Source organism: Leuresthes tenuis, unplaced genomic scaffold (genome assembly GCF_036924035.1).
Source record: "Leuresthes tenuis unplaced genomic scaffold, fLeuTen1.0.hap1 SCAF_1, whole genome shotgun sequence".
NCBI lineage: Eukaryota > Metazoa > Chordata > Actinopteri > Atheriniformes > Atherinopsidae > Leuresthes > Leuresthes tenuis.
This window is the reverse complement of record NW_027325355.1, coordinates 6786993-6808290: the sequence shown is the minus strand read 5'-3', so window position 1 is coordinate 6808290 and position 21298 is coordinate 6786993. Positions and strand designations below refer to the sequence as shown.

Here is a 21298-nt window from a genome sequence, read left to right as displayed (position 1 = left end):
AAACACAAACAAGCATACTTACAACACTAAACACTCAATACTTAGTTGATTAAATACCACCTATTTGAGTATTTGTTATTTTCTGTGTAATTCTAAACTTTCTCTTTCTGAACACTTACTTTCTCCTTCTCATAAATATACTTTCTGAACCTCTTCATCGTCACACTTGTGATGTGGGTCACCGGTGTGTTCAACCACCTCCTCACTGAGCTGTAGGCCTTCTGTGCTCTGTCTCTCTCGCTGTCAGTGAACTGCTCTGGCTTCTTCTTTAATCTTCCATGCTGACTGTAGAGCTCCCACATCTCCTGAAAGCTGCTGTCCTCGAAGCCTTTCTGACCATAGATGCACCTGTCGATGTTGGCCTCAAGGACAATGGAGACTTGTGGGAAGCTCTCTGCATACTCAGCGAGGAAGTCTTTCACCCACTGGTTCACTGCCTCTCCTCTCTTTTGTGTGCTTGACTTCTCTACCCTGTGCTTGTCAATTATGCTGGAATGATATATATTACTTTAATTCAAACAAGCATCATTTATATCATCTGACTGTGACAAACAAATTAGTACTTGAACCAAGAATAAAACAGATGTGTAAACATGCCACCAAATTTCGCATATTATATATATATATATATATATATCCTGAGCGTGCCTGAGGCGACTGTGGAAAGGAACGACTCCCATTTAACAGGAAGAAACCTCTTGCAGAACCAGACTCAGGAAGGGTGGCTAAAAAAAAAAAACCCAATTTGCTTTAAACCTTTATATTGTCAGGCATTTGCATGACTAAGAGCATAGTTTGCCTGTGGAAGGGGTTCCATGGTGTAAAGGTCAGCACTCTGGACTTTGAATCCAGTGATCCGAATTCAAATCTCGATGGAACCTTCAGGTGTTTGCTGTCATGGTTGTGTTCTGGAAAGAAGATGAGTGGATGAGGTTAGTCAGTTGTCAAGTCACACCAGAGTGTGTGATTGACCAATTCCAAAGAGAGGGCTTAAATTGGTTAATATTGAAAAAGTGGAATATTCAGCTGAGAGTTTCTGTGCTATATGCCTTCTCACCTCTGTGTGTCACTAATTGAATCTATTTGATTTCTTCTTGCATATTCATTTGCAATGCATATATTTTTCCATGCTCTCCATTTGGAATTTGGACACAGAAGCCAAAGGAGAAGGAAACAGGAAAAACAATCCCATGGTAACAATCAGCGACAAGGAGAACTACTCAAAAGCCTGCACAATTAACCCGGTGCCCACCCATGGGCCAACCAATCATCCAATCAAGGAGCAGCAATTTCTGCCGGCCGGGATCTGAGCGTCAACTCCATGCGGTGCGCACAAGTTGGTACTGATTTATGAAAAAGAGGATTGTACAATTTTACTCCTTGGTATGGATACTCTTTCAAAAAAGTCCAAAAAAATTAAATATGTGGTTGATAAAACTGTGTGACTCAGTCCTTCAACACAAAAGGCAGGCAAAGGAAAATCAGCTGTCCTCTCTATTTAATCATGGGAGGATGGCCTGACTACGATCAGGGACCTGAGCAGCAAAGAATAGATAGACATGATAAATAGTTATATATATGTACACAATAGTCTCCAATACTACTGTGATAAAAAGAGATCCAATGCACAGGTCCAAGTTGTACAGGAATGTGTTGTAGAAATTTGTTCTATATTTTTGTTGTAAATTCACAACAGGTTTCATCATCTGCTAATCCTGGAGGAGACACTAGTTGGAAAGGAATTTAAAAAATAAAAAAATAAAAAAATAAAAATGCTTATATTATAAGACTGAAACACCCTTGAACAGCAGATCACTGTAAAGACATACATATAATATTGTGATTATGTCAGTGGAAATGTAAAGTCAACAATATTGTTGACTTTACATTTCTTTTAACATCTTGTAAAAATATAACAATGTAAACATAAAAACAGCAACCTCAAAACAAAACATAGCATGTTACCTGGATGGAAAACCATGCGTCTCTACAGTCTGAAGGAAGAAATCTTGGGCTGTTGATGCCTTGTTGTTATTGGCAGTGTGTCGGTACATGATCTTTGTGAGCATTTGGAAAACATAAAAACCACAGAAACACATTAAACATTAACTACAATACTATAAGAATAATAAATGAATGAAATATTGTTCCATGTGTGATGTTAGACTTAAAGCTATACTTACCTTTCTGGCATGTAGCACAGCACTTAGTAAAAATTTAAACATGAACAACTCCCCCTCCCTCCAAAGTCTCCCCCTCTTCCCCCTGCCTGACCTGTGACGCTCCCTTCCTCCCTGACGTGTGAGGTGAGAAAGTGATGGTGCGCTCCATCTCCCCCGGATGTCGGAGCGGAGAATGTTGTCAAGTTATCAGCGGTCCAGTTACCATGTCCATCAAGGCTATTCTTGCGCTTGCCGTGTCCGAATATAAACAACTTGTGATCTACCAGGCTAATGTTAGCATGGCCTGCGTTGTAGTTCGCGTGTAGTTTCAACACCTGGTGGCTTGCTTTTACATTTTAGTGCGCCATAAGCTTATTAGGAGCATTTTAAGATTACAAAAGAAAAGTGTAAAAATGCCAGAAAGAAAAGTATAGCTTTAACAAAATTAAGTTGAATATTATATCACACACTATAATCTCCATGGGGACACTGACCTTTCTTAAAGAGACATCTATTCCAAACATTACCACACCATATCTGTGAAATAAAAACGTATCAATTGTTTAATGCAGCTACATCGTGGTCCATTACACCAGATTCCAGAAATCTGCAGAATGTATGCCATAGACCATTTTTTAAATCAATATATAAATATATAATGTCCATGTGATGTCCTTTGCTGTCAGCTTACCTGATCAACTTGTGGTTGGTATCTTTATGTACGAGTGACAGAGGAGCTGCGACATTGTAGGTCCTTCTCACAACACATCCGAGGCTTGTCATTCTCTGTAGTATTCCTAGACTATCAACCCGGTGCATCGAATCCCACACTCTGTCCACTGAACTCTGTGGCCTAAAGCCGTAAGACGACCTTTTACCATTCTGTGACCTGTAGGAAAAGAAGTGAAAACCACTTTTATTTAAGATATATTGATTGATAATCATGTGAACAAACAATTTAGGCATTTAACTTCTTCTCAGGTATACATGCTATGATGACCGTTGTTAAGATAATGTCCAGGACTCTCCACTAAGGCACAGACTAGAAAATTGAAAAAATAATATTGATAGCCTTTAGGCTATAAAAATAGCAGTCATTAAAGTAGCCGGCCCTCAGCTAGACTTAGTTGTGGAGGCTATATGGCCGGCAGCCGGTGCCTGTGGAAAGCCCGGTCATTTCAAATGTTACTATTATGACACAAATCTTTTTATAATGCTATGGACAAGTGCATGATATAATTCAAAGAAAAACTTTCTGTAAAAAGCACCAACCCAAATTCTGGGAGTCTTGCTTGATGGCAGAGACCAAGCTGTCAAGTTCATCATCTGTCATTTTACTGTAGCCTTCCCTTTTTGAGAGGCCCCACTGTCGCATTCTGCGTTTCAGTGTTCTCACTGATACACCAGCAGTGTGGAAATACAGGGGGCAGAGAGGTCAATTTCAATCAAATGCTGGACGTGGTCTTTGGAAAAAAACATATGCCGGCTTGTTCACAGATACGAGACTTGTGTTCTTTTCACTGATTTTTACTGTGGTCTTCATCGTCGGCTTTCACCACAAGTACACTGTAGAACTGATAAAACACAAATGATGTACAAATATTACATTACACAAGTCTCAACTAAAAGAAAATATATTATTTACAAACACAAACTTACATACCACTTCGGCCTGCAAGTGGACAAACCGGTAAACTTAAAACCGCTTATGGTCTTCGTTGATTGCTTTCTTAATTGGATCCATATCAATGATACCAGTTTACCGGACCGCTTTTTAAAACCGGAAGTGACATCACGGTCACCTTAAACTAAACTTATCAAGTTTTAAGTTTTAACTTTTACCTAACACCAAATGTTATTAACTATATCCTTTAAACATTGCTAAACAATAAATATAAACATCAAAACACTTAAAACAAACGTGTTATACGGACTTCCTCTATGGCCATAAAATCATAGCTGCATCTAGTGGAGAAACATAAATATAACTGCCGTTAAATTGCCTATTTGACAGTTTAAAGTGGCTGCACGTGCACTTTTTCTATCTGGCCTCAATACATTTCTGAAATGTATTCATTTGTGTTTGGAAAACATTGGAAACTTTATTTCTGAGCCCACATCAGTGGGTTCTGGTTGTTAACACATAGATGAGGAGACAGTTCAGTGTGTGAGGATAAAAGAAGAGGAGAAGCTGGGACATCTGAGCAGATCTGGGATCAGCACCTTGGATATCAGCAGGGAAGGAAGGAAATGGGATGAATCTGCAGACTGCAGGAAGATCTGTTAACAGTCTGCAGACTAACGTGAGACAATAATATTTGTGTGTGTTTGGTATCCAGAAGAATTCAGACAGATGAAGTCACTGTGAGCTGAGCAGTGCTGGAAGATGATATGAATGAGTGACCTAAATGAGGTTTATGTGTGCGCTCATTTCCAGTGTTTGACAAAGATTGAAAAGTGAATTTATTTGACTGATTCCTTCCCAATGTGATGTATGTCAAGAAGCTGTCTGTGTTGAGTGAGCAGCAGCGCCTCCTGCAGGTGTAAAAAACTTACAGCACCTCGCATTCCCAGGCGGTCTCCCATCCAAGTACTATCCAGGTCCAACCCTGCTTAGCTTCCAAGATCGGACGAGATCAGGCGTGTTCAGGGTGGTATGGCCGTAAGCGAGATAATCAGTCTGAAATTAGCTTTTTATAGATGCTGAAACAACATCTATTACTGTGTTCTGACTTCTAAAATATAATGTAACTGTTTAAAAATGAGCAATTTGTGATGATTTCATCTAACTAAGCAGCCTCGGTCTCTCTGTGTGACGCTGAACACAAAACTACACACAGGGAACAGAAGAGGTCGACAGACACAAAGTTATCTGAGAGTCTCACTTTCAGCTGCAGAGAACCAACACAAGAGAAGAACATGTGCAGGATCAACATCAGCCTCTCAAGCCAATTATGTGAAAAACTAGAAGAAACATATGGTTCCAGCAGCTATATAATAGATATTTGTCACGGTGACTTTTGCTTACAGCCACACCACCCTGAACACGTCCGATCTTGGACACATGAGGAAATTGGTCATCTTCAGCTTCTGCTGCTTTGTTGGCAGACATGAAGTGATCTGAGAGTCTCAGTTTCAGCTGCAGAGAATAATTACTTCAGGGAAGAAGATGTGCCCACTACAAGTCAGCCTTTCTCGGCAATTATCTGGTTACATAGAGGAACGGTATGATTCCAGTACCTATATAATGCACATTTGTCACAGACATTGTTGCTTACGGCCACACCACCCTGGAAATACCCGACCTCGTCTGATCTAGGAAGCCAAGCAGGGTTGGGCCTGGTTAGTACTTGGATGGGAGACCACTTGGGAATACCAGGTGCTTTAAGCTTTTTCTCTTCTCTCTACCACATGCATGTCTTTTGTTGCAACGTCTGATCACCCTGTGACACATGAGGAAGTTGGTCATCTTCAGCTGCTGCTGCTTTGTTGGCAGACACGAAGTGATCTGAGAGTCTCAGTTTCCGCTGGAGAGAATAATCACCACAGGGAAGAAGATGTGCCCAATACGCATCAGCCTTTCTCGGCAATTATGTGTTTACATAGAGGAACCGTATGATTCCAGTACCTATATAATGCACATTGTTCACAGATAGATTTCCTTACGGCCACACCACCCTGAACATGCCCAACCTCGTCTGATCTCGGAAGCCAAGCAGGGTTGGGCCTGGTTAGTACTTGGATGGGAGACTGCTTGGGAATACCAGGTGCTGTAAGCTTTTTCTCTTCTCTCTGCCACGTGCATGTCTTTTGTTGCAACGTCTGATCACCCTGTGACACATGAGGAAGTTGGTCATCTTCAGCTGCTGCTGCTTTGTTGGCAGACATGAAGTGATCTGAGAGTCTCAGTTTCAACTACAGGTAGTAATCACATCAAGGATGAAGATGTGCCCACTACATATCAGCCTTTCTCGGCAATTATCTGGTTACATGGAGTAACCGTATGATTCCAGTACCTATATAATGCACATTTGTGACAGACATTGTTGCTTACAGCCACACCACCCTGAATATGCCCGACCTCGTCTGATCTCGGAAGCCAAGCAAGGTTGGGCCTGGTTAGTACTTGGATGGGAGACCGCTTGGGAATACCAGGTGCTGTAAGCTTTTTCTCTTCTCTCTACCACATGCATGTCTTTTGTTGCAACGTCTGATCACCCTGTGACACATGAGGAAGTTGGTCATCTTCAGCTGCTGCTGCTTTGTTGGCAGACACGAAGTGATCTGAGAGTCTCAGTTTCAACTGCAGGTAATAATCACATCAGGGATTAAGATGTGCCCACTACATATCATTCTTTCTCTGCAATTATCTGGTTACATAGAGTAACCATATGATTCCAGTACCTATATAATGCACATTGTTCACAGATATTGTTGCTTACGGCCACACCACCCTGAATATGTCTGATCTCGGAAGCCAAGCAGGGTTGGGCCTGATTAGTACTTGGATGGGAGACTGCTTGGGAATACCAGGTGCTGTAAGCTTTTTCTCTTCTCTCTACCACCTGCATGTCTTTTGTTGCAACGTCTGATCACCCTGTGACACATGAGGAAGTTGGTCATCTTCAGCTGCTGCTGCTTTGTTGGCAGACACGAAGTGATCTGAGAGTCTCAGTTTCAACTGCAGGTAATAATCACATCAGGGATGAAGATGTGCCCACTACATATCATTCTTTCTCTGCAATTATCTGGTTACATAGAGTAACCATATGATTCCAGTACCTATATAATGCACATTGTTCACAGATATTGTTGCTTACGGCCACACCACCCTGAATATGCCCGACCTCGTCTGATCTCGGAAGCCAAGCAGGGTTGGGCCTGGTTAGTACTTGGATGGGAGACTGCTTGGGAATACCAGGTGCTGTAAGCTTTTTCTCTTCTCTCTGCCACGTGCATGTCTTTTGTTGCAACGTCTGATCACCCTGTGACACATGAGGAAGTTGGTCATCTTGAGCTGCTGCTGCTTTGTTGGCAGACACGAAGTAATCTGAGAGTCTCAGTTTCAACTACAGGTAGGAATCACATCAAGGATGAAGATATGCCCACTACATATCAGCCTTTCTCGGCAATTATCTGGTTACATAGAGTAACCGTATGATTCCAGTACCAATATAATGCACATTTGTGACAGACATTGTTACTTACAGCCACACCACCCTGAATATGCCTGACCTCGTCTGGTCTCGGAAGCCAATTAGGGTTGGGCCTGGTTAGTACTTGGATGGGAGACTGCTTGGGAATACCAGGTGCTGTAAGCTTTTCCTCTTCTCTCTACCACCTGCATGTCTTTTGTTGCAACGTCTGATCACCCTGTGACACATGAGGAAGTTGGTCATCTTCAGCTGCTGCTGCTTTGTTGGCAGACACGAAGTGATCTGAGAGTCTCAGTTTCCGCTGGAGAGAATAATGACCACAGGGAAGAAGATGTGCCCAATACGCATCAGCCTTTCTCGGCAATTATGTGTTTACATAGAGGAACCGTATGATTCCAGTACCTATATAATGCACATTGTTCACAGATAGATTTCCTTACGGCCACACCACCCTGAACATGCCCAACCTCGTCTGATCTCGGAAGCCAAGCAGGGTTGGGCCTGGTAAGTACTTGGACGGGAGACCGCTTGGGAATACCAGGTGCTGTAAGCTTTTTCTCTTCTCTCTACCACCTGCATGTCTTTTGTTGCAACGTCTGATCACCCTGTGACACATGAGGAAGTTGGTCATCTTCAGCTGCTGCTGCTTTGTTGGCAGACATGAAGTGATCTGAGAGTCTCAGTTTCAACTACAGGTAGTAATCACATCAAGGATGAAGATGTGCCCACTACATATCAGCCTTTCTCGGCAATTATCTGGTTACATAGAGTAACCGTATGATTCCAGTACCTATATAATGCACATTTGTGACAGACATTGTTGCTTACAGCCACACCACCCTGAATATGCCCGACCTCGTCTGATCTCGGAAGCCAAGCAAGGTTGGGCCTGGTTAGTACTTGGATGGGAGACTGCTTGGGAATACCAGGTGCTGTAAGCTTTTTCTCTTCTCTCTACCACATGCATGTCTTTTGTTGCAACGTCTGATCACCCTGTGACACATGAGGAAGTTGGTCATCTTCAGCTGCTGCTGCTTTGTTGGCAGACACGAAGTGATCTGAGAGTCTCAGTTTCAACTGCAGGTAATAATCACATCAGGGATTAAGATGTGCCCACTACATATCATTCTTTCTCTGCAATTATCTGGTTACATAGAGTAACCATATGATTCCAGTACCTATATAATGCACATTGTTCACAGATATTGTTGCTTACGGCCACACCACCCTGAATATGCCCGACCTCGTCTGATCTCGGAAGCCAAGCAGGGTTGGGCCTGATTAGTACTTGGATGGGAGACTGCTTGGGAATACCAGGTGCTGTAAGCTTTTTCTCTTCTCTCTACCACCTGCATGTCTTTTGTTGCAACGTCTGATCACCCTGTGACACATGAGGAAGTTGGTCATCTTCAGCTGCTGCTGCTTTGTTGGCAGACACGAAGTGATCTGAGAGTCTCAGTTTCAACTGCAGGTAATAATCACATCAGGGATGAAGATGTGCCCACTACATATCAGCCTTTCTCGGCAATTATCTGGTTACATAGAGTAATCGTATGATTCTAGTACCTATATAATGCACATTTGTGACAGGCATTGTTGCTTACAGCCACACCACCCTGAATATGCCCGACCTCGTCTGATCTCGGAAGCCAAGCAGGGTTAGGCCTGGTTAGTACTTGGATGGGAGACTGCTTGGGAATACCAGGTGCTGTAAGCTTTTTCTCTTCTCTCTAGCACCTATATGTCTTTTGTTGCAACGTCTGATCACCCTGTGACACATGAGGAAGTTGGTCATCTTCAGCTGCTGCTGCTTTGTTGGCAGACACGAAGTGATCTGAGAGTCTCAGTTTCCGCTGGAGAGAATAATGACCACAGGGAAGAAGATGTGCCCAATACGCATCAGCCTTTCTCGGCAATTATGTGTTTACATAGAGGAACCGTATGATTCCAGTACCTATATAATGCACATTGTTCACAGATAGATTTCCTTACGGCCACACCACCCTGAACATGCCCAACCTCGTCTGATCTCGGAAGCCAAGCAGGGTTGGGCCTGGTAAGTACTTGGACGGGAGACCGCTTGGGAATACCAGGTGCTGTAAGCTTTTTCTCTTCTCTCTACCACCTGCATGTCTTTTGTTGCAACGTCTGATCACCCTGTGACACATGAGGAAGTTGGTCATCTTCAGCTGCTGCTGCTTTGTTGGCAGACACGAAGTGATCTGAGAGTCTCAGTTTCAACTGCAGGTAATAATCACATCAGGGATTAAGATGTGCCCACTACATATCATTCTTTCTCTGCAATTATCTGGTTACATAGAGTAACCATATGATTCCAGTACCTATATAATGCACATTGTTCACAGATATTGTTGCTTACGGCCACACCACCCTGAATATGTCTGATCTCGGAAGCCAAGCAGGGTTGGGCCTGATTAGTACTTGGATGGGAGACTGCTTGGGAATACCAGGTGCTGTAAGCTTTTTCTCTTCTCTCTACCACCTGCATGTCTTTTGTTGAGACGTCTGATCACCCTGTGACACATGAGGAAGTTGGTCATCTTCAGCTGCTGCTGCTTTGTTGGCAGACACGAAGTGATCTGAGAGTCTCAGTTTCAACTGCAGGTAATAATCACATCAGGGATTAAGATGTGCCCACTACATATCATTCTTCCTCTGCAATTATCTGGTTACATAGAGTAACCATATGATTCCTGTACCTATATAATGCACATTTGTGACAGACATTGTTGCTTACAGCCACACCACCCTGAATATGCCCGACCTCGTCTGATCTCGGAAGCCAAGCAAGGTTGGGCCTGGTTAGTACTTGGATGGGAGACCGCTTGGGAATACCAGGTGCTGTAAGCTTTTTCTCTTCTCTCTACCACATGCATGTCTTTTGTTGCAACGTCTGATCACCCTGTGACACATGAGGAAGTTGGTCATCTTCAGCTGCTGCTGCTTTGTTGGCAGACACGAAGTGATCTGAGAGTCTCAGTTTCAACTGCAGGTAATAATCACATCAGGGATTAAGATGTGCCCACTACATATCATTCTTTCTCTGCAATTATCTGGTTACATAGAGTAACCATATGATTCCAGTACCTATATAATGCACATTGTTCACAGATATTGTTGCTTACGGCCACACCACCCTGAATATGCCCGACCTCGTCTGATCTCGGAAGCCAAGCAGGGTTGGGCCTGATTAGTACTTGGATGGGGGACTGCTTGGGAATACCAGGTGCTGTAAGCTTTTTCTCTTCTCTCTACCACGTGCATGTCTTTTGTTGCAACGTCTGATCACCCTGTGACACATGAGGAAGTTGGTCATCTTGAGCTGCTGCTGCTTTGTTGGCAGACACGAAGTGATCTGAGAGTCTCAGTTTCAACTACAGGTAGGAATCACATCAAGTATGAAGATATGCCCACTACATATCAGCCTTTCTCGGCAATTATCTGGTTACATAGAGGAACTGTATGATTCCAGTACCGATATAATGCACCTTTGTCACAGACATTGTTGCTTACGGCCACAACACCCTGAACATGCCCGACCTCGTCTGATCTCGGAGGCCAAGCAGGGTTGGGCCTGGTTAGTACTTGGATGGGAGACCGCTTGGGAATACCAGGTGCTGTAAGCTTTTTCTCTTCTCTCTACCACGTGCATGTCTTTTGTTGCAACGTCTGATCACCCTGTGACACATGAGGAAGTTGGTCATCTCCAGCTGCTGCTGCTTTGTTGGCAGACACGAAGTGATCTGAGAGTCTCAGTTTCAACTACAGGTAGTAATCACATCAAGGATGAAGATATGCCCACTACATATCAGCCTTTCTCGGCAATTATCTGGTTACATAGAGGAACTGTATGATTCCAGTACCGATATAATGCACCTTTGTCACAGACATTGTTGCTTACGGCCACACCACCCTGAACATGCCCGACCTCGTCTGATCTCGGAGGCCAAGCAGGGTTGGGCCTGGTTAGTACTTGGATGGGAGACCGCTTGGGAATACCAGGTGCTGTAAGCTTTTTCTCTTCTCTCTACCACGTGCATGTCTTTTGTTGCAACGTCTGATCACCCTGTGACACATGAGGAAGTTGGTCATCTTCAGCTGCTGCTGCTTTGTTGGCAGACACGAAGTGATCTGAGAGTCTCAGTTTCAACTGCAGGTAATAATCACATCAGGGATGAAGATGTGCCCACTACATATCAGCCTTTCTCGGCAATTATCTAGTTACATGTTACATAGAGTAACCGTATGATTCCAGTACCTATATAATGCACATTTGTGACAGACATTGTTGCTTACAGCCACACCACCCTGAATATGCCCGACCTCGTCTGATCTCGGAAGCCAAGCAAGGTTGGGCCTGGTTAGTACTTGGATGGGAGACCGCTTGGGAATACCAGGTGCTGTAAGCTTTTTCTCTTCTCTCTACCACATGCATGTCTTTTGTTGCAACGTCTGATCACCCTGTGACACATGAGGAAGTTGGTCATCTTCAGCTGCTGCTGCTTTGTTGGCAGACACGAAGTGATCTGAGAGTCTCAGTTTCAACTGCAGGTAATAATCACATCAGGGATGAAGATGTGCCCACTACAAGTTAGCCTTTCTCGGCAATTATCTGGTTACATAGAGTAACCATATGATTCCAGTACCTATATAATGCACATTTGTGACAGACATTGTTGCTTACAGCCACACCACCCTGAATATGCCCGACCTCGTCTGATCTCGGAAGCCAAGCAGGTTTGGGCCTGGTTAGTACTTGGATGGGAGACTGCTTGGGAATACCAGGTGCTGTAAGCTTTTTCTCTTCTCTCTACCACATGCATGTCTTTTGTTGCAACGTCTGATCACCCTGTGACACATGAGGAAGTTGGTCATCTTCAGCTGCTGCTGCTTTGTTGGCAGACACGAAGTGATCTGAGAGTCTCAGTTTCAACTGCAGGTAATAATCACATCAGGGATGAAGATGTGCCCACTACAAGTTAGCCTTTCTCGGCAATTATCTGGTTACATAGAGTAACCATATGATTCCAGTACCTATATAATGCACATTGTTCACAGATATTGTTGCTTACGGCCACACCACCCTGAATATACCCGACCTCGTCTGATCTCGGAAGCCAAACAGGGTTGGCCCTGATTAGTACTTGGATGGGAGACTGCTTGGGAATACCAGGTGCTGTAAGCTTTTTCTCTTCTCTCTACCACCTGCATGTCTTTTGTTGCAACGTCTGATCACCCTGTGACACATGAGGAAGTTGGTCATCTTCAGCTGCTGCTGCTTAGTTGGCAGACACGAAGTGATCTGAGAGTCTCAGTTTCAACTGCAGGTAATAATCACATCAGGGATGAAGATGTGCCCACTACAAGTTAGCCTTTCTCGGCAATTATCTGGTTACATAGAGGAACTGTATGATTCCAGTACCGATATAATGCACATTTGTGACAGACATTGTTGCTTACAGCCACACCACCCTGAACATGCCCGACCTCGTCTGATCTCGGAAGCCAAGCAGGGTTGGGCCTGGTTAGTACTTGGATGGGAGACCGCTTGGGAATACCAGGTGCTGTAAGCTTTTTCTCTTCTCTCTACCACATGCATGTCTTTTGTTGCAACGTCTGATCACCCTGTGACATATGAGGAAGTTGGTCATCTTCAGCTGCTGCTGCTTTGTTGGCAGACACGAAGTGATCTGAGAGTCTCAGTTTCAACTGCAGGTAATAATCACATCAGGGATGAAGATGTGCCCACTACATATCAGCCTTTCTCTGCAATTATCTGGTTACATAGAGTAACCGTATGATTCCAGTACCTATATAATGCACATTATTCACAGATATTGTTGCTTACGGCCACACCACCCTGAATATGTCTGATCTCGGAAGCCAAGCAGGGTTGGGCCTGATTAGTACTTGGATGGGAGACTGCTTGGGAATACCAGGTGCTGTAAGCTTTTTCTCTTCTCTCTACCACATGCATGTCTTTTGTTGCAACGTCTGATCACCCTGTAACACATGAGGAAGTTGGTCATCTTCAGCTGCTGCTGCTTTGTTGGCAGACACGAAGTGATCTGAGAGTCTCAGTTTCAACTGCAGGTAATAATCACATCAGGGATGAAGATGTGCCCACTACATATCAGCCTTTCTCGGCAATTATCTGGTTACATAGAGTAACCGTATGATTCCTGTACCGATATAATGCACCTTTGTCACAGACATTGTTGCTTACGGCCACACCACCCTGAACATGCCCGACCTCGTCTGATCTCGGAGGCCAAGCAGGGTTGGGCCTGGTTAGTACTTGGATGGGAGACCGCTTGGGAATACCAGGTGCTGTAAGCTTTTTCTCTTCTCTCTACCACATGCATGTCTTTTGTTGCAACGTCTGATCACCCTGTGACACATGAGGAAGTTGGTCATCTTCAGCTGCTGCTGCTTTGTTGGCAGACACGAAGTGATCTGAGAGTCTCAGTTTCAACTGCAGGTAATAATCACATCAGGGATGAAGATGTGCCCACTACAAGTTAGCCTTTCTCGGCAATTATCTGGTTACATAGAGTAACCATATGATTCCAGTACCTATATAATGCACATTGTTCACAGATATTGTTGCTTACAGCCACACCACCCTGAATATGTCTGATCTCGGAAGCCAAGCAGGGTTGGGCCTGATTAGTACTTGGATGGGAGACTGCTTGGGAATACCAGGTGCTGTAAGCTTTTTCTCTTCTCTCTACCACCTGCATGTCTTTTGTTGCAACGTCTGATCACCCTGTGACACATGAGGAAGTTGGTCATCTTCAGCTGCTGCTGCTTTGTTGGCAGACACGAAGTGATCTGAGAGTCTCAGTTTCAACTGCAGGTAATAATCACATCAGGGATTAAGATGTGCCCACTACATATCATTCTTTCTCTGCAATTATCTGGTTACATAGAGTAACCATATGATTCCAGTACCTATATAATGCACATTTGTGACAGACATTGTTGCTTACAGCCACACCACCCTGAATATGCCCGACCTCGTCTGATCTCGGAAGCCAAGCAAGGTTGGGCCTGGTTAGTACTTGGATGGGAGACCGCTTGGGAATACCAGGTGCTGTAAGCTTTTTCTCTTCTCTCTACCACATGCATGTCTTTTGTTGCAACGTCTGATCACCCTGTGACACATGAGGAAGTTGGTCATCTTCAGCTGCTGCTGCTTTGTTGGCAGACACGAAGTGATCTGAGAGTCTCAGTTTCAACTGCAGGTAATAATCACATCAGGGATTAAGATGTGCCCACTACATATCATTCTTTCTCTGCAATTATCTGGTTACATAGAGTAACCATATGATTCCAGTACCTATATAATGCACATTGTTCACAGATATTGTTGCTTACGGCCACACCACCCTGAATATGCCCGACCTCGTCTGATCTCGGAAGCCAAGCAGGGTTGGGCCTGATTAGTACTTGGATGGGGGACTGCTTGGGAATACCAGGTGCTGTAAGCTTTTTCTCTTCTCTCTACCACGTGCATGTCTTTTGTTGCAACGTCTGATCACCCTGTGACACATGAGGAAGTTGGTCATCTTGAGCTGCTGCTGCTTTGTTGGCAGACACGAAGTAATCTGAGAGTCTCAGTTTCAACTACAGGTAGGAATCACATCAAGTATGAAGATATGCCCACTACATATCAGCCTTTCTCGGCAATTATCTGGTTACATAGAGGAACTGTATGATTCCAGTACCGATATAATGCACCTTTGTCACAGACATTGTTGCTTACGGCCACAACACCCTGAACATGCCCGACCTCGTCTGATCTCGGAGGCCAAGCAGGGTTGGGCCTGGTTAGTACTTGGATGGGAGACCGCTTGGGAATACCAGGTGCTGTAAGCTTTTTCTCTTCTCTCTACCACGTGCATGTCTTTTGTTGCAACGTCTGATGACCCTGTGACACATGAGGAAGTTGGTCATCTCCAGCTGCTGCTGCTTTGTTGGCAGACACGAAGTGATCTGAGAGTCTCAGTTTCAACTACAGGTAGTAATCACATCAAGGATGAAGATATGCCCACTACATATCAGCCTTTCTCGGCAATTATCTGGTTACATAGAGGAACTGTATGATTCCAGTACCGATATAATGCACCTTTGTCACAGACATTGTTTCTTACGGCCACACCACCCTGAACATGCCCGACCTCGTCTGATCTCGGAGGCCAAGCAGGGTTGGGCCTGGTTAGTACTTGGATGGGAGACCGCTTGGGAATACCAGGTGCTGTAAGCTTTTTCTCTTCTCTCTACCACATGCATGTCTTTTGTTGCAACGTCTGATCACCCTGTGACACATGAGGAAGTTGGTCATCTTCAGCTGCTGCTGCTTTGTTGGCAGACACGAAGTGATCTGAGAATCTCAGTTTCAACTGCAGGTAATAATCACATCAGGGATGAAGATGTGCCCACTACAAGTTAGCCTTTCTCGGCAATTATCTGGTTACATAGAGTAACCATATGATTCCAGTACCTATATAAGGCACATTGTTCACAGATATTGTTGCTTACGGCCACACCACCCTGAATATACCCGACCTCGTCTGATCTCGGAAGCCAAACTGGGTTGGCCCTGATTAGTACTTGGATGGGAGACTGCTTGGGAATACCAGGTGCTGTAAGCTTTTTCTCTTCTCTCTACCACCTGCATGTCTTTTGTTGCAACGTCTGATCACCCTGTGACACATGAGGAAGTTGGTCATCTTCAGCTGCTGCTGCTTAGTTGGCAGACACGAAGTGATCTGAGAGTCTCAGTTTCAACTGCAGGTAATAATCACATCAGGGATGAAGATGTGCCCACTACAAGTTAGCCTTTCTCGGCAATTATCTGGTTACATAGAGGAACTGTATGATTCCAGTACCGATATAATGCACATTTGTCACAGACATTGTTGCTTACGGCCACACCACCCTGAACATGCCCGACCTCGTCTGATCTCGGAAGCCAAGCAGGGTTGGGCCTGGTTAGTACTTGGATGGGAGACCGCTTGGGAATACCAGGTGCTGTAAGCTTTTTCTCTTCTCTCTACCACATGCATGTCTTTTGTTGCAACGTCTGATCACCCTGTGACATATGAGGAAGTTGGTCATCTTCAGCTGCTGCTGCTTTGTTGGCAGACACGAAGTGATCTGAGAGTCTCAGTTTCAACTGCAGGTAATAATCACATCAGGGATTAAGATGTGCCCACTACATATCAGCCTTTCTCTGCAATTATCTGGTTACATAGAGTAACCGTATGATTCCAGTACCTATATAATGCACATTGTTCACAGATATTGTTGCTTACGGCCACACCACCCTGAATATGCCCGACGTCGTCTGATCTCGGAAGCCAAGCAGGGTTGGGCCTAGTTTTTACTTGGATGGGAGACTGCTTAGGAATACCAGGTGCTGTAAGCTTTTTCTCTTCTCTCTACCACATGCATGTCTTTTGTTGCAACGTCTGATCACCCTGTGACACATGAGGAAGTTGGTCATCTTCAGCTGCTGCTGCTTTGTTGGCAGACACGAAGTGATCTGAGAGTCTCAGTTTCAACTGCAGGTAATAATCACATCAGGGATGAAGATGTGCCCACTACATATCAGCCTTTCTCGGCAATTATCTGGTTACATAGAGTAACCGTATGATTCCAGTACCTATATAATGCACATTTGTGACAGACATTGTTGCTTACAGCCACACCACCCTGAATATGCCCGACCTCGTCTGATCTCGGAAGCCAAGCAGGTTTGGGCCTGGTTAGTACTTGGATGGGAGACTGCTTGGGAATACCAGGTGCTGTAAGCTTTTTCTCTTCTCTCTACCACATGCATGTCTTTTGTTGCAACGTCTGATCACCCTGTGACACATGAGGAAGTTGGTCATCTTCAGCTGCTGCTGCTTTGTTGGCAGACACGAAGTGATCTGAGAGTCTCAGTTTCAACTGCAGGTAATAATCACATCAGGGATGAAGATGTGCCCACTACAAGTTAGCCTTTCTCGGCAATTATCTGGTTACATAGAGTAACCATATGATTCCAGTACCTATATAATGCACATTGTTCACAGATATTGTTGCTTACGGCCACACCACCCTGAATATACCCGACCTCGTCTGATCTCGGAAGCCAAACAGGGTTGGCCCTGATTAGTACTTGGATGGGAGACTGCTTGGGAATACCAGGTGCTGTAAGCTTTTTCTCTTCTCTCTACCACCTGCATGTCTTTTGTTGCAACGTCTGATCACCCTGTGACACATGAGGAAGTTGGTCATCTTCAGCTGCTGCTGCTTAGTTGGCAGACACGAAGTGATCTGAGAGTCTCAGTTTCAACTGCAGGTAATAATCACATCAGGGATGAAGATGTGCCCACTACAAGTTAGCCTTTCTCGGCAATTATCTGGTTACATAGAGGAACTGTATGATTCCAGTACCGATATAATGCACATTTGTCACAGACATTGTTGCTTACGGCCACACCACCCTGAACATGCCCGACCTCGTCTGATCTCGGAAGCCAAGCAGGGTTGGGCCTGGTTAGTACTTGGATGGGAGACCGCTTGGGAATACCAGGTGCTGTAAGCTTTTTCTCTTCTCTCTACCACATGCATGTCTTTTGTTGCAACGTCTGATCACCCTGTGACATATGAGGAAGTTGGTCATCTTCAGCTGCTGCTGCTTTGTTGGCAGACACGAAGTGATCTGAGAGTCTCAGTTTCAACTGCAGGTAATAATCACATCAGGGATGAAGATGTGCCCACTACATATCAGCCTTTCTCTGCAATTATCTGGTTACATAGAGTAACCGTATGATTCCAGTACCTATATAATGCACATTATTCACAGATATTGTTGCTTACGGCCACACCACCCTGAATATGTCTGATCTCGGAAGCCAAGCAGGGTTGGGCCTGATTAGTACTTGGATGGGAGACTGCTTGGGAATACCAGGTGCTGTAAGCTTTTTCTCTTCTCTCTAGCACCTATATGTCTTTTGTTGCAACGTCTGATGACCCTGTGACACATGAGGAAGTTGGTCATCTTCAGCTGCTGCTGCTTTGTTGGCAGACACGAAGTGATCTGAGAGTCTCAGTTTCAACTGCAGGTAATAATCACATCAGGGATTAAGATGTGCCCACTACATATCATTCTTTCTCTGCAATTATCTGGTTACATAGAGTAACCATATGATTCCAGTACCTATATAATGCACATTGTTCACAGATATTGTTGCTTACAGCCACACCACCCTGAATATGCCCGACCTCGTCTGATCTCGGAAGCCAAGCAGGGTTGGGCCTGATTAGTACTTGGATGGGAGACTGCTTGGGAATACCAGGTGCTGTAAGCTTTTTCTCTTCTCTCTACCACCTGCATGTCTTTTGTTGAAACGTCTGATCACCCTGTGACACACGAGGAAGTTGGTCATCTTCAGCTGCTGCTGCTTTGTTGGAAGACACGAAGTGATCTGAGATTCTCAGTTTCAACTGCAGATAATAATCACGACAGGGAAGAAGATGTGCCCACTACAAGTTAGCCTTTCTCGACAATTATCTGGTTACATAGAGGAACTGTATGATTCCAGTACCTATATAATGCACATTTGTCACAGACACTGTCGCTTACGGCCAAACCACCCTGAACATGCCCGACCTCGTCTGATCTCGGAAGCCAAGCAGGGTTGGGCCTGGTTAGTACTTGGATGGGAGACTACTTGGGAATACCAGGTGCTGTAAGCTTTTTCTCTTCTCTCTAGCACCTATATGTCTTTTGTTGCAACGTCTGATGACCCTGTGACACATGAGGAAGTTGGTCATCTTCAGCTGCTGCTGCTTTGTTGGCAGACACGAAGTGATCTGAGAGTCTCAGTTTCCGCTGGAGAGAATAATCACGACAGGGAAGAAGATCTGCCCAATACGCATCAGCCTTTCTCGGCAATTATCTGGTTACATAGACGAACTGTATGATTCCAGTACCTATCTAATGCACATTTGTTACAGACATTGTTGCTTACGGCCACACCACCCTGAACATGCCAGACCTCGTCTGATCTCGGAAGCCAAGCAGGGTTGGGCCTGGTTAGTACTTGGATGGGAGACCGCTTGGGAATACCAGGTGCTGTAAGCTTTTTCTCTTCTCTCTACCACTTGCATGTCTTTTGTTGCAACGTCTGATCACCCTGTGACACATGAGGAAGTTGGTCATCTTCAGCTGCTGCTGCTTTGTTGGCAGACACGAAGTGATCTGAGATTCTCAGTTTCAACTGCAGATAATAATCACGACAGGGAAGAAGATGTGCCCACTACAAGTTAGCCTTTCTCTGCAATTATCTGGTTACATAGAGGAACTGTAAGATTCCAGTACCTATATAATGCACATTTGTCACAGACATTGTCGCTTACGGCCACACCACCCTGAACATGCCCGACCTCATCTGATCTCGGAAGCCAAGCAGGGTTGGGCCTGGTTAGTACTTGGGTGGGAGACTACTTGGGAATACCAGGTGCTGTAAGCTTTTTCTCTTCTCTCTAGCACCTATATGTCTTTTGTTGCAACCTCTGATGACCCTGTGACACATGAGGAAGTTGGTCATCTTCAGCTGCTGCTGCTTTGTTGGCAGACACGAAGTGATCTGAGACTCTCAGTTTCAACTGCAGGTAATAATCACATCAGGGATGAAGATGTGCCCACTACAAGTTAGCCTTTCTCGGCAATTATCTGGTTACATCGAGGAAGTGTATGATTCCAGTACCTATATAATGCACAAATGTCACAGCCATTGTTGCTTACGGCCACACCACCCTGAAAATACCCGACCTCGTCTGATCTCAAAAGCCAAGTAGGGTTGGGCCTGGTTAGTACTTGGATGGGAGACTGCTTGGGAATACCAGGTGCTGTAAGCTTTTTCTCTTCTCTCTAGCACCTATATGTCTTTTGTTGCAACGTCTGATGACCCTGTGACACATGAGGAAGTTGGTCATCTTCAGCTGCTGCTGCTTTGTTGGCAGACACAAAGTGATCTGAGAGTCTCAGTTTCAACTGCAGGTAATAATCACATCAGGGATTAAGATGTGCCCACTACATATCATTCTTTCTCTGCAATTATCTGGTTACATAGAGTAACCATATGATTCCAGTACCTATATAATGCACATTGTTCACAGATATTGTTGCTTACAGCCACACCACCCTGAATATGCCCGACCTCGTCTGATCTCGGAAGCCAAGCAGGGTTGGGCCTGATTAGTACTTGGATGGGAGACTGCTTGGGAATACCAGGTGCTGTAAGCTTTTTCTCTTCTCTCTACCACCTGCATGTCTTTTGTTGCAACGTCTGATGACCCTGTGACACATGAGGAAGTTTGTCATCTTCAGCTGCTGCTGCTTTGTTGGCAGACACGAAGTGATCTGAGATTCTCAGTTTCAACTACAGGTAATAATCACATCAGGGATTAAGATGTGCCCACTACATATCAGCCTTTCTCTGCAATTATCTGGTTACATGGAGTAACCGTATGATTCCAGTACCTATATAATGCACATTGTTCACAGATATTGTTGCAATCGGCAACACCACCCTGAATATGCCAGACTTTGTCTGATCTCGGAAGCCAAGCAGGGTTGGGCCTGGTTAGTACTTGGATGGGAGACCGCTTGGGAATACCAGGTGCTATAAGCTTTTTCTCTTCTCTCTACCACCTGCATGTCTTTTGTTGCAACGTCTGATGACCCTGTGACACATGAGGAAGTTGGTCATCTTCAGCTGCTGCTGCTTTGTTGGCAGACACGAAGTGATCTGAGAGTTTCAGTTTCCGCTGGAGAGAATAATCACGACAGGGATTAAGATGTGCCCACTACATATCAGCCTTTCTCGGCAATTATCTGGTTACATAGATGAACCGTATGATTCCAGTACCTATATAATGCACATTTGTCACAGATATTGT

The 21298-nt window shown here is 44.6% G+C and overlaps 1 protein-coding gene, 27 non-coding genes and 15 pseudogenes across 28 annotated transcripts in view; 41 read left to right on the top strand and 2 right to left on the bottom strand.

The window, feature by feature from the left end:
• Positions 1-21298, bottom strand: part of LOC140292446 (NACHT, LRR and PYD domains-containing protein 3-like) — a 405682-nt gene that overhangs the window by 132075 nt on the left and 252309 nt on the right. The window lies entirely within an intron of this gene.
• On the bottom strand, positions 4712-4830 carry LOC140293572 (5S ribosomal RNA). The gene has a single exon (XR_011912687.1). It is a non-coding gene; the product is annotated as a 5S ribosomal RNA (ribosomal RNA).
• Positions 5435-5553, top strand: LOC140298901 (5S ribosomal RNA). Its single transcript, XR_011914498.1, has one exon. It is a non-coding gene; the product is annotated as a 5S ribosomal RNA (ribosomal RNA).
• On the top strand, positions 5823-5941 carry LOC140303656 (5S ribosomal RNA; annotated as a pseudogene).
• On the top strand, positions 6211-6329 carry LOC140289062 (5S ribosomal RNA). Its single transcript, XR_011912220.1, has one exon. It is a non-coding gene; the product is annotated as a 5S ribosomal RNA (ribosomal RNA).
• Positions 6599-6707, top strand: LOC140292455 (5S ribosomal RNA; annotated as a pseudogene).
• LOC140311300 (5S ribosomal RNA) lies at positions 6977-7095 on the top strand. Its single transcript, XR_011916896.1, has one exon. It is a non-coding gene; the product is annotated as a 5S ribosomal RNA (ribosomal RNA).
• On the top strand, positions 7365-7483 carry LOC140300702 (5S ribosomal RNA; annotated as a pseudogene).
• Positions 7753-7871, top strand: LOC140312258 (5S ribosomal RNA; annotated as a pseudogene).
• LOC140297992 (5S ribosomal RNA) lies at positions 8141-8259 on the top strand. The gene has a single exon (XR_011913679.1). It is a non-coding gene; the product is annotated as a 5S ribosomal RNA (ribosomal RNA).
• On the top strand, positions 8529-8647 carry LOC140288663 (5S ribosomal RNA). Its single transcript, XR_011912181.1, has one exon. It is a non-coding gene; the product is annotated as a 5S ribosomal RNA (ribosomal RNA).
• On the top strand, positions 8917-9035 carry LOC140298358 (5S ribosomal RNA). Its single transcript, XR_011914013.1, has one exon. It is a non-coding gene; the product is annotated as a 5S ribosomal RNA (ribosomal RNA).
• LOC140312253 (5S ribosomal RNA) lies at positions 9305-9423 on the top strand (annotated as a pseudogene).
• Positions 9693-9801, top strand: LOC140292454 (5S ribosomal RNA; annotated as a pseudogene).
• LOC140289051 (5S ribosomal RNA) lies at positions 10071-10189 on the top strand. The gene has a single exon (XR_011912219.1). It is a non-coding gene; the product is annotated as a 5S ribosomal RNA (ribosomal RNA).
• LOC140290844 (5S ribosomal RNA) lies at positions 10459-10577 on the top strand. Its single transcript, XR_011912397.1, has one exon. It is a non-coding gene; the product is annotated as a 5S ribosomal RNA (ribosomal RNA).
• On the top strand, positions 10847-10965 carry LOC140299339 (5S ribosomal RNA; annotated as a pseudogene).
• Positions 11235-11353, top strand: LOC140288429 (5S ribosomal RNA). The gene has a single exon (XR_011912159.1). It is a non-coding gene; the product is annotated as a 5S ribosomal RNA (ribosomal RNA).
• Positions 11630-11748, top strand: LOC140289039 (5S ribosomal RNA). Its single transcript, XR_011912217.1, has one exon. It is a non-coding gene; the product is annotated as a 5S ribosomal RNA (ribosomal RNA).
• On the top strand, positions 12018-12136 carry LOC140298440 (5S ribosomal RNA). Its single transcript, XR_011914088.1, has one exon. It is a non-coding gene; the product is annotated as a 5S ribosomal RNA (ribosomal RNA).
• Positions 12406-12524, top strand: LOC140298651 (5S ribosomal RNA). Its single transcript, XR_011914277.1, has one exon. It is a non-coding gene; the product is annotated as a 5S ribosomal RNA (ribosomal RNA).
• Positions 12794-12912, top strand: LOC140299363 (5S ribosomal RNA). The gene has a single exon (XR_011914725.1). It is a non-coding gene; the product is annotated as a 5S ribosomal RNA (ribosomal RNA).
• LOC140292453 (5S ribosomal RNA) lies at positions 13182-13290 on the top strand (annotated as a pseudogene).
• Positions 13560-13678, top strand: LOC140288418 (5S ribosomal RNA). The gene has a single exon (XR_011912158.1). It is a non-coding gene; the product is annotated as a 5S ribosomal RNA (ribosomal RNA).
• On the top strand, positions 13948-14056 carry LOC140292838 (5S ribosomal RNA; annotated as a pseudogene).
• LOC140289028 (5S ribosomal RNA) lies at positions 14326-14444 on the top strand. The gene has a single exon (XR_011912216.1). It is a non-coding gene; the product is annotated as a 5S ribosomal RNA (ribosomal RNA).
• On the top strand, positions 14714-14832 carry LOC140290833 (5S ribosomal RNA). The gene has a single exon (XR_011912396.1). It is a non-coding gene; the product is annotated as a 5S ribosomal RNA (ribosomal RNA).
• LOC140299337 (5S ribosomal RNA) lies at positions 15102-15220 on the top strand (annotated as a pseudogene).
• Positions 15490-15608, top strand: LOC140297693 (5S ribosomal RNA). Its single transcript, XR_011913406.1, has one exon. It is a non-coding gene; the product is annotated as a 5S ribosomal RNA (ribosomal RNA).
• On the top strand, positions 15878-15996 carry LOC140300879 (5S ribosomal RNA; annotated as a pseudogene).
• LOC140297717 (5S ribosomal RNA) lies at positions 16266-16384 on the top strand. The gene has a single exon (XR_011913428.1). It is a non-coding gene; the product is annotated as a 5S ribosomal RNA (ribosomal RNA).
• Positions 16654-16772, top strand: LOC140294332 (5S ribosomal RNA; annotated as a pseudogene).
• On the top strand, positions 17042-17160 carry LOC140298439 (5S ribosomal RNA). Its single transcript, XR_011914086.1, has one exon. It is a non-coding gene; the product is annotated as a 5S ribosomal RNA (ribosomal RNA).
• On the top strand, positions 17430-17548 carry LOC140298649 (5S ribosomal RNA). Its single transcript, XR_011914275.1, has one exon. It is a non-coding gene; the product is annotated as a 5S ribosomal RNA (ribosomal RNA).
• On the top strand, positions 17818-17936 carry LOC140297704 (5S ribosomal RNA). The gene has a single exon (XR_011913416.1). It is a non-coding gene; the product is annotated as a 5S ribosomal RNA (ribosomal RNA).
• LOC140292452 (5S ribosomal RNA) lies at positions 18206-18314 on the top strand (annotated as a pseudogene).
• On the top strand, positions 18584-18702 carry LOC140290096 (5S ribosomal RNA). The gene has a single exon (XR_011912320.1). It is a non-coding gene; the product is annotated as a 5S ribosomal RNA (ribosomal RNA).
• LOC140319238 (5S ribosomal RNA) lies at positions 18972-19090 on the top strand. Its single transcript, XR_011917946.1, has one exon. It is a non-coding gene; the product is annotated as a 5S ribosomal RNA (ribosomal RNA).
• Positions 19360-19478, top strand: LOC140291485 (5S ribosomal RNA). Its single transcript, XR_011912457.1, has one exon. It is a non-coding gene; the product is annotated as a 5S ribosomal RNA (ribosomal RNA).
• On the top strand, positions 19748-19866 carry LOC140298689 (5S ribosomal RNA). Its single transcript, XR_011914317.1, has one exon. It is a non-coding gene; the product is annotated as a 5S ribosomal RNA (ribosomal RNA).
• LOC140299986 (5S ribosomal RNA) lies at positions 20136-20254 on the top strand (annotated as a pseudogene).
• Positions 20524-20642, top strand: LOC140290084 (5S ribosomal RNA). Its single transcript, XR_011912318.1, has one exon. It is a non-coding gene; the product is annotated as a 5S ribosomal RNA (ribosomal RNA).
• LOC140295815 (5S ribosomal RNA) lies at positions 20912-21030 on the top strand (annotated as a pseudogene).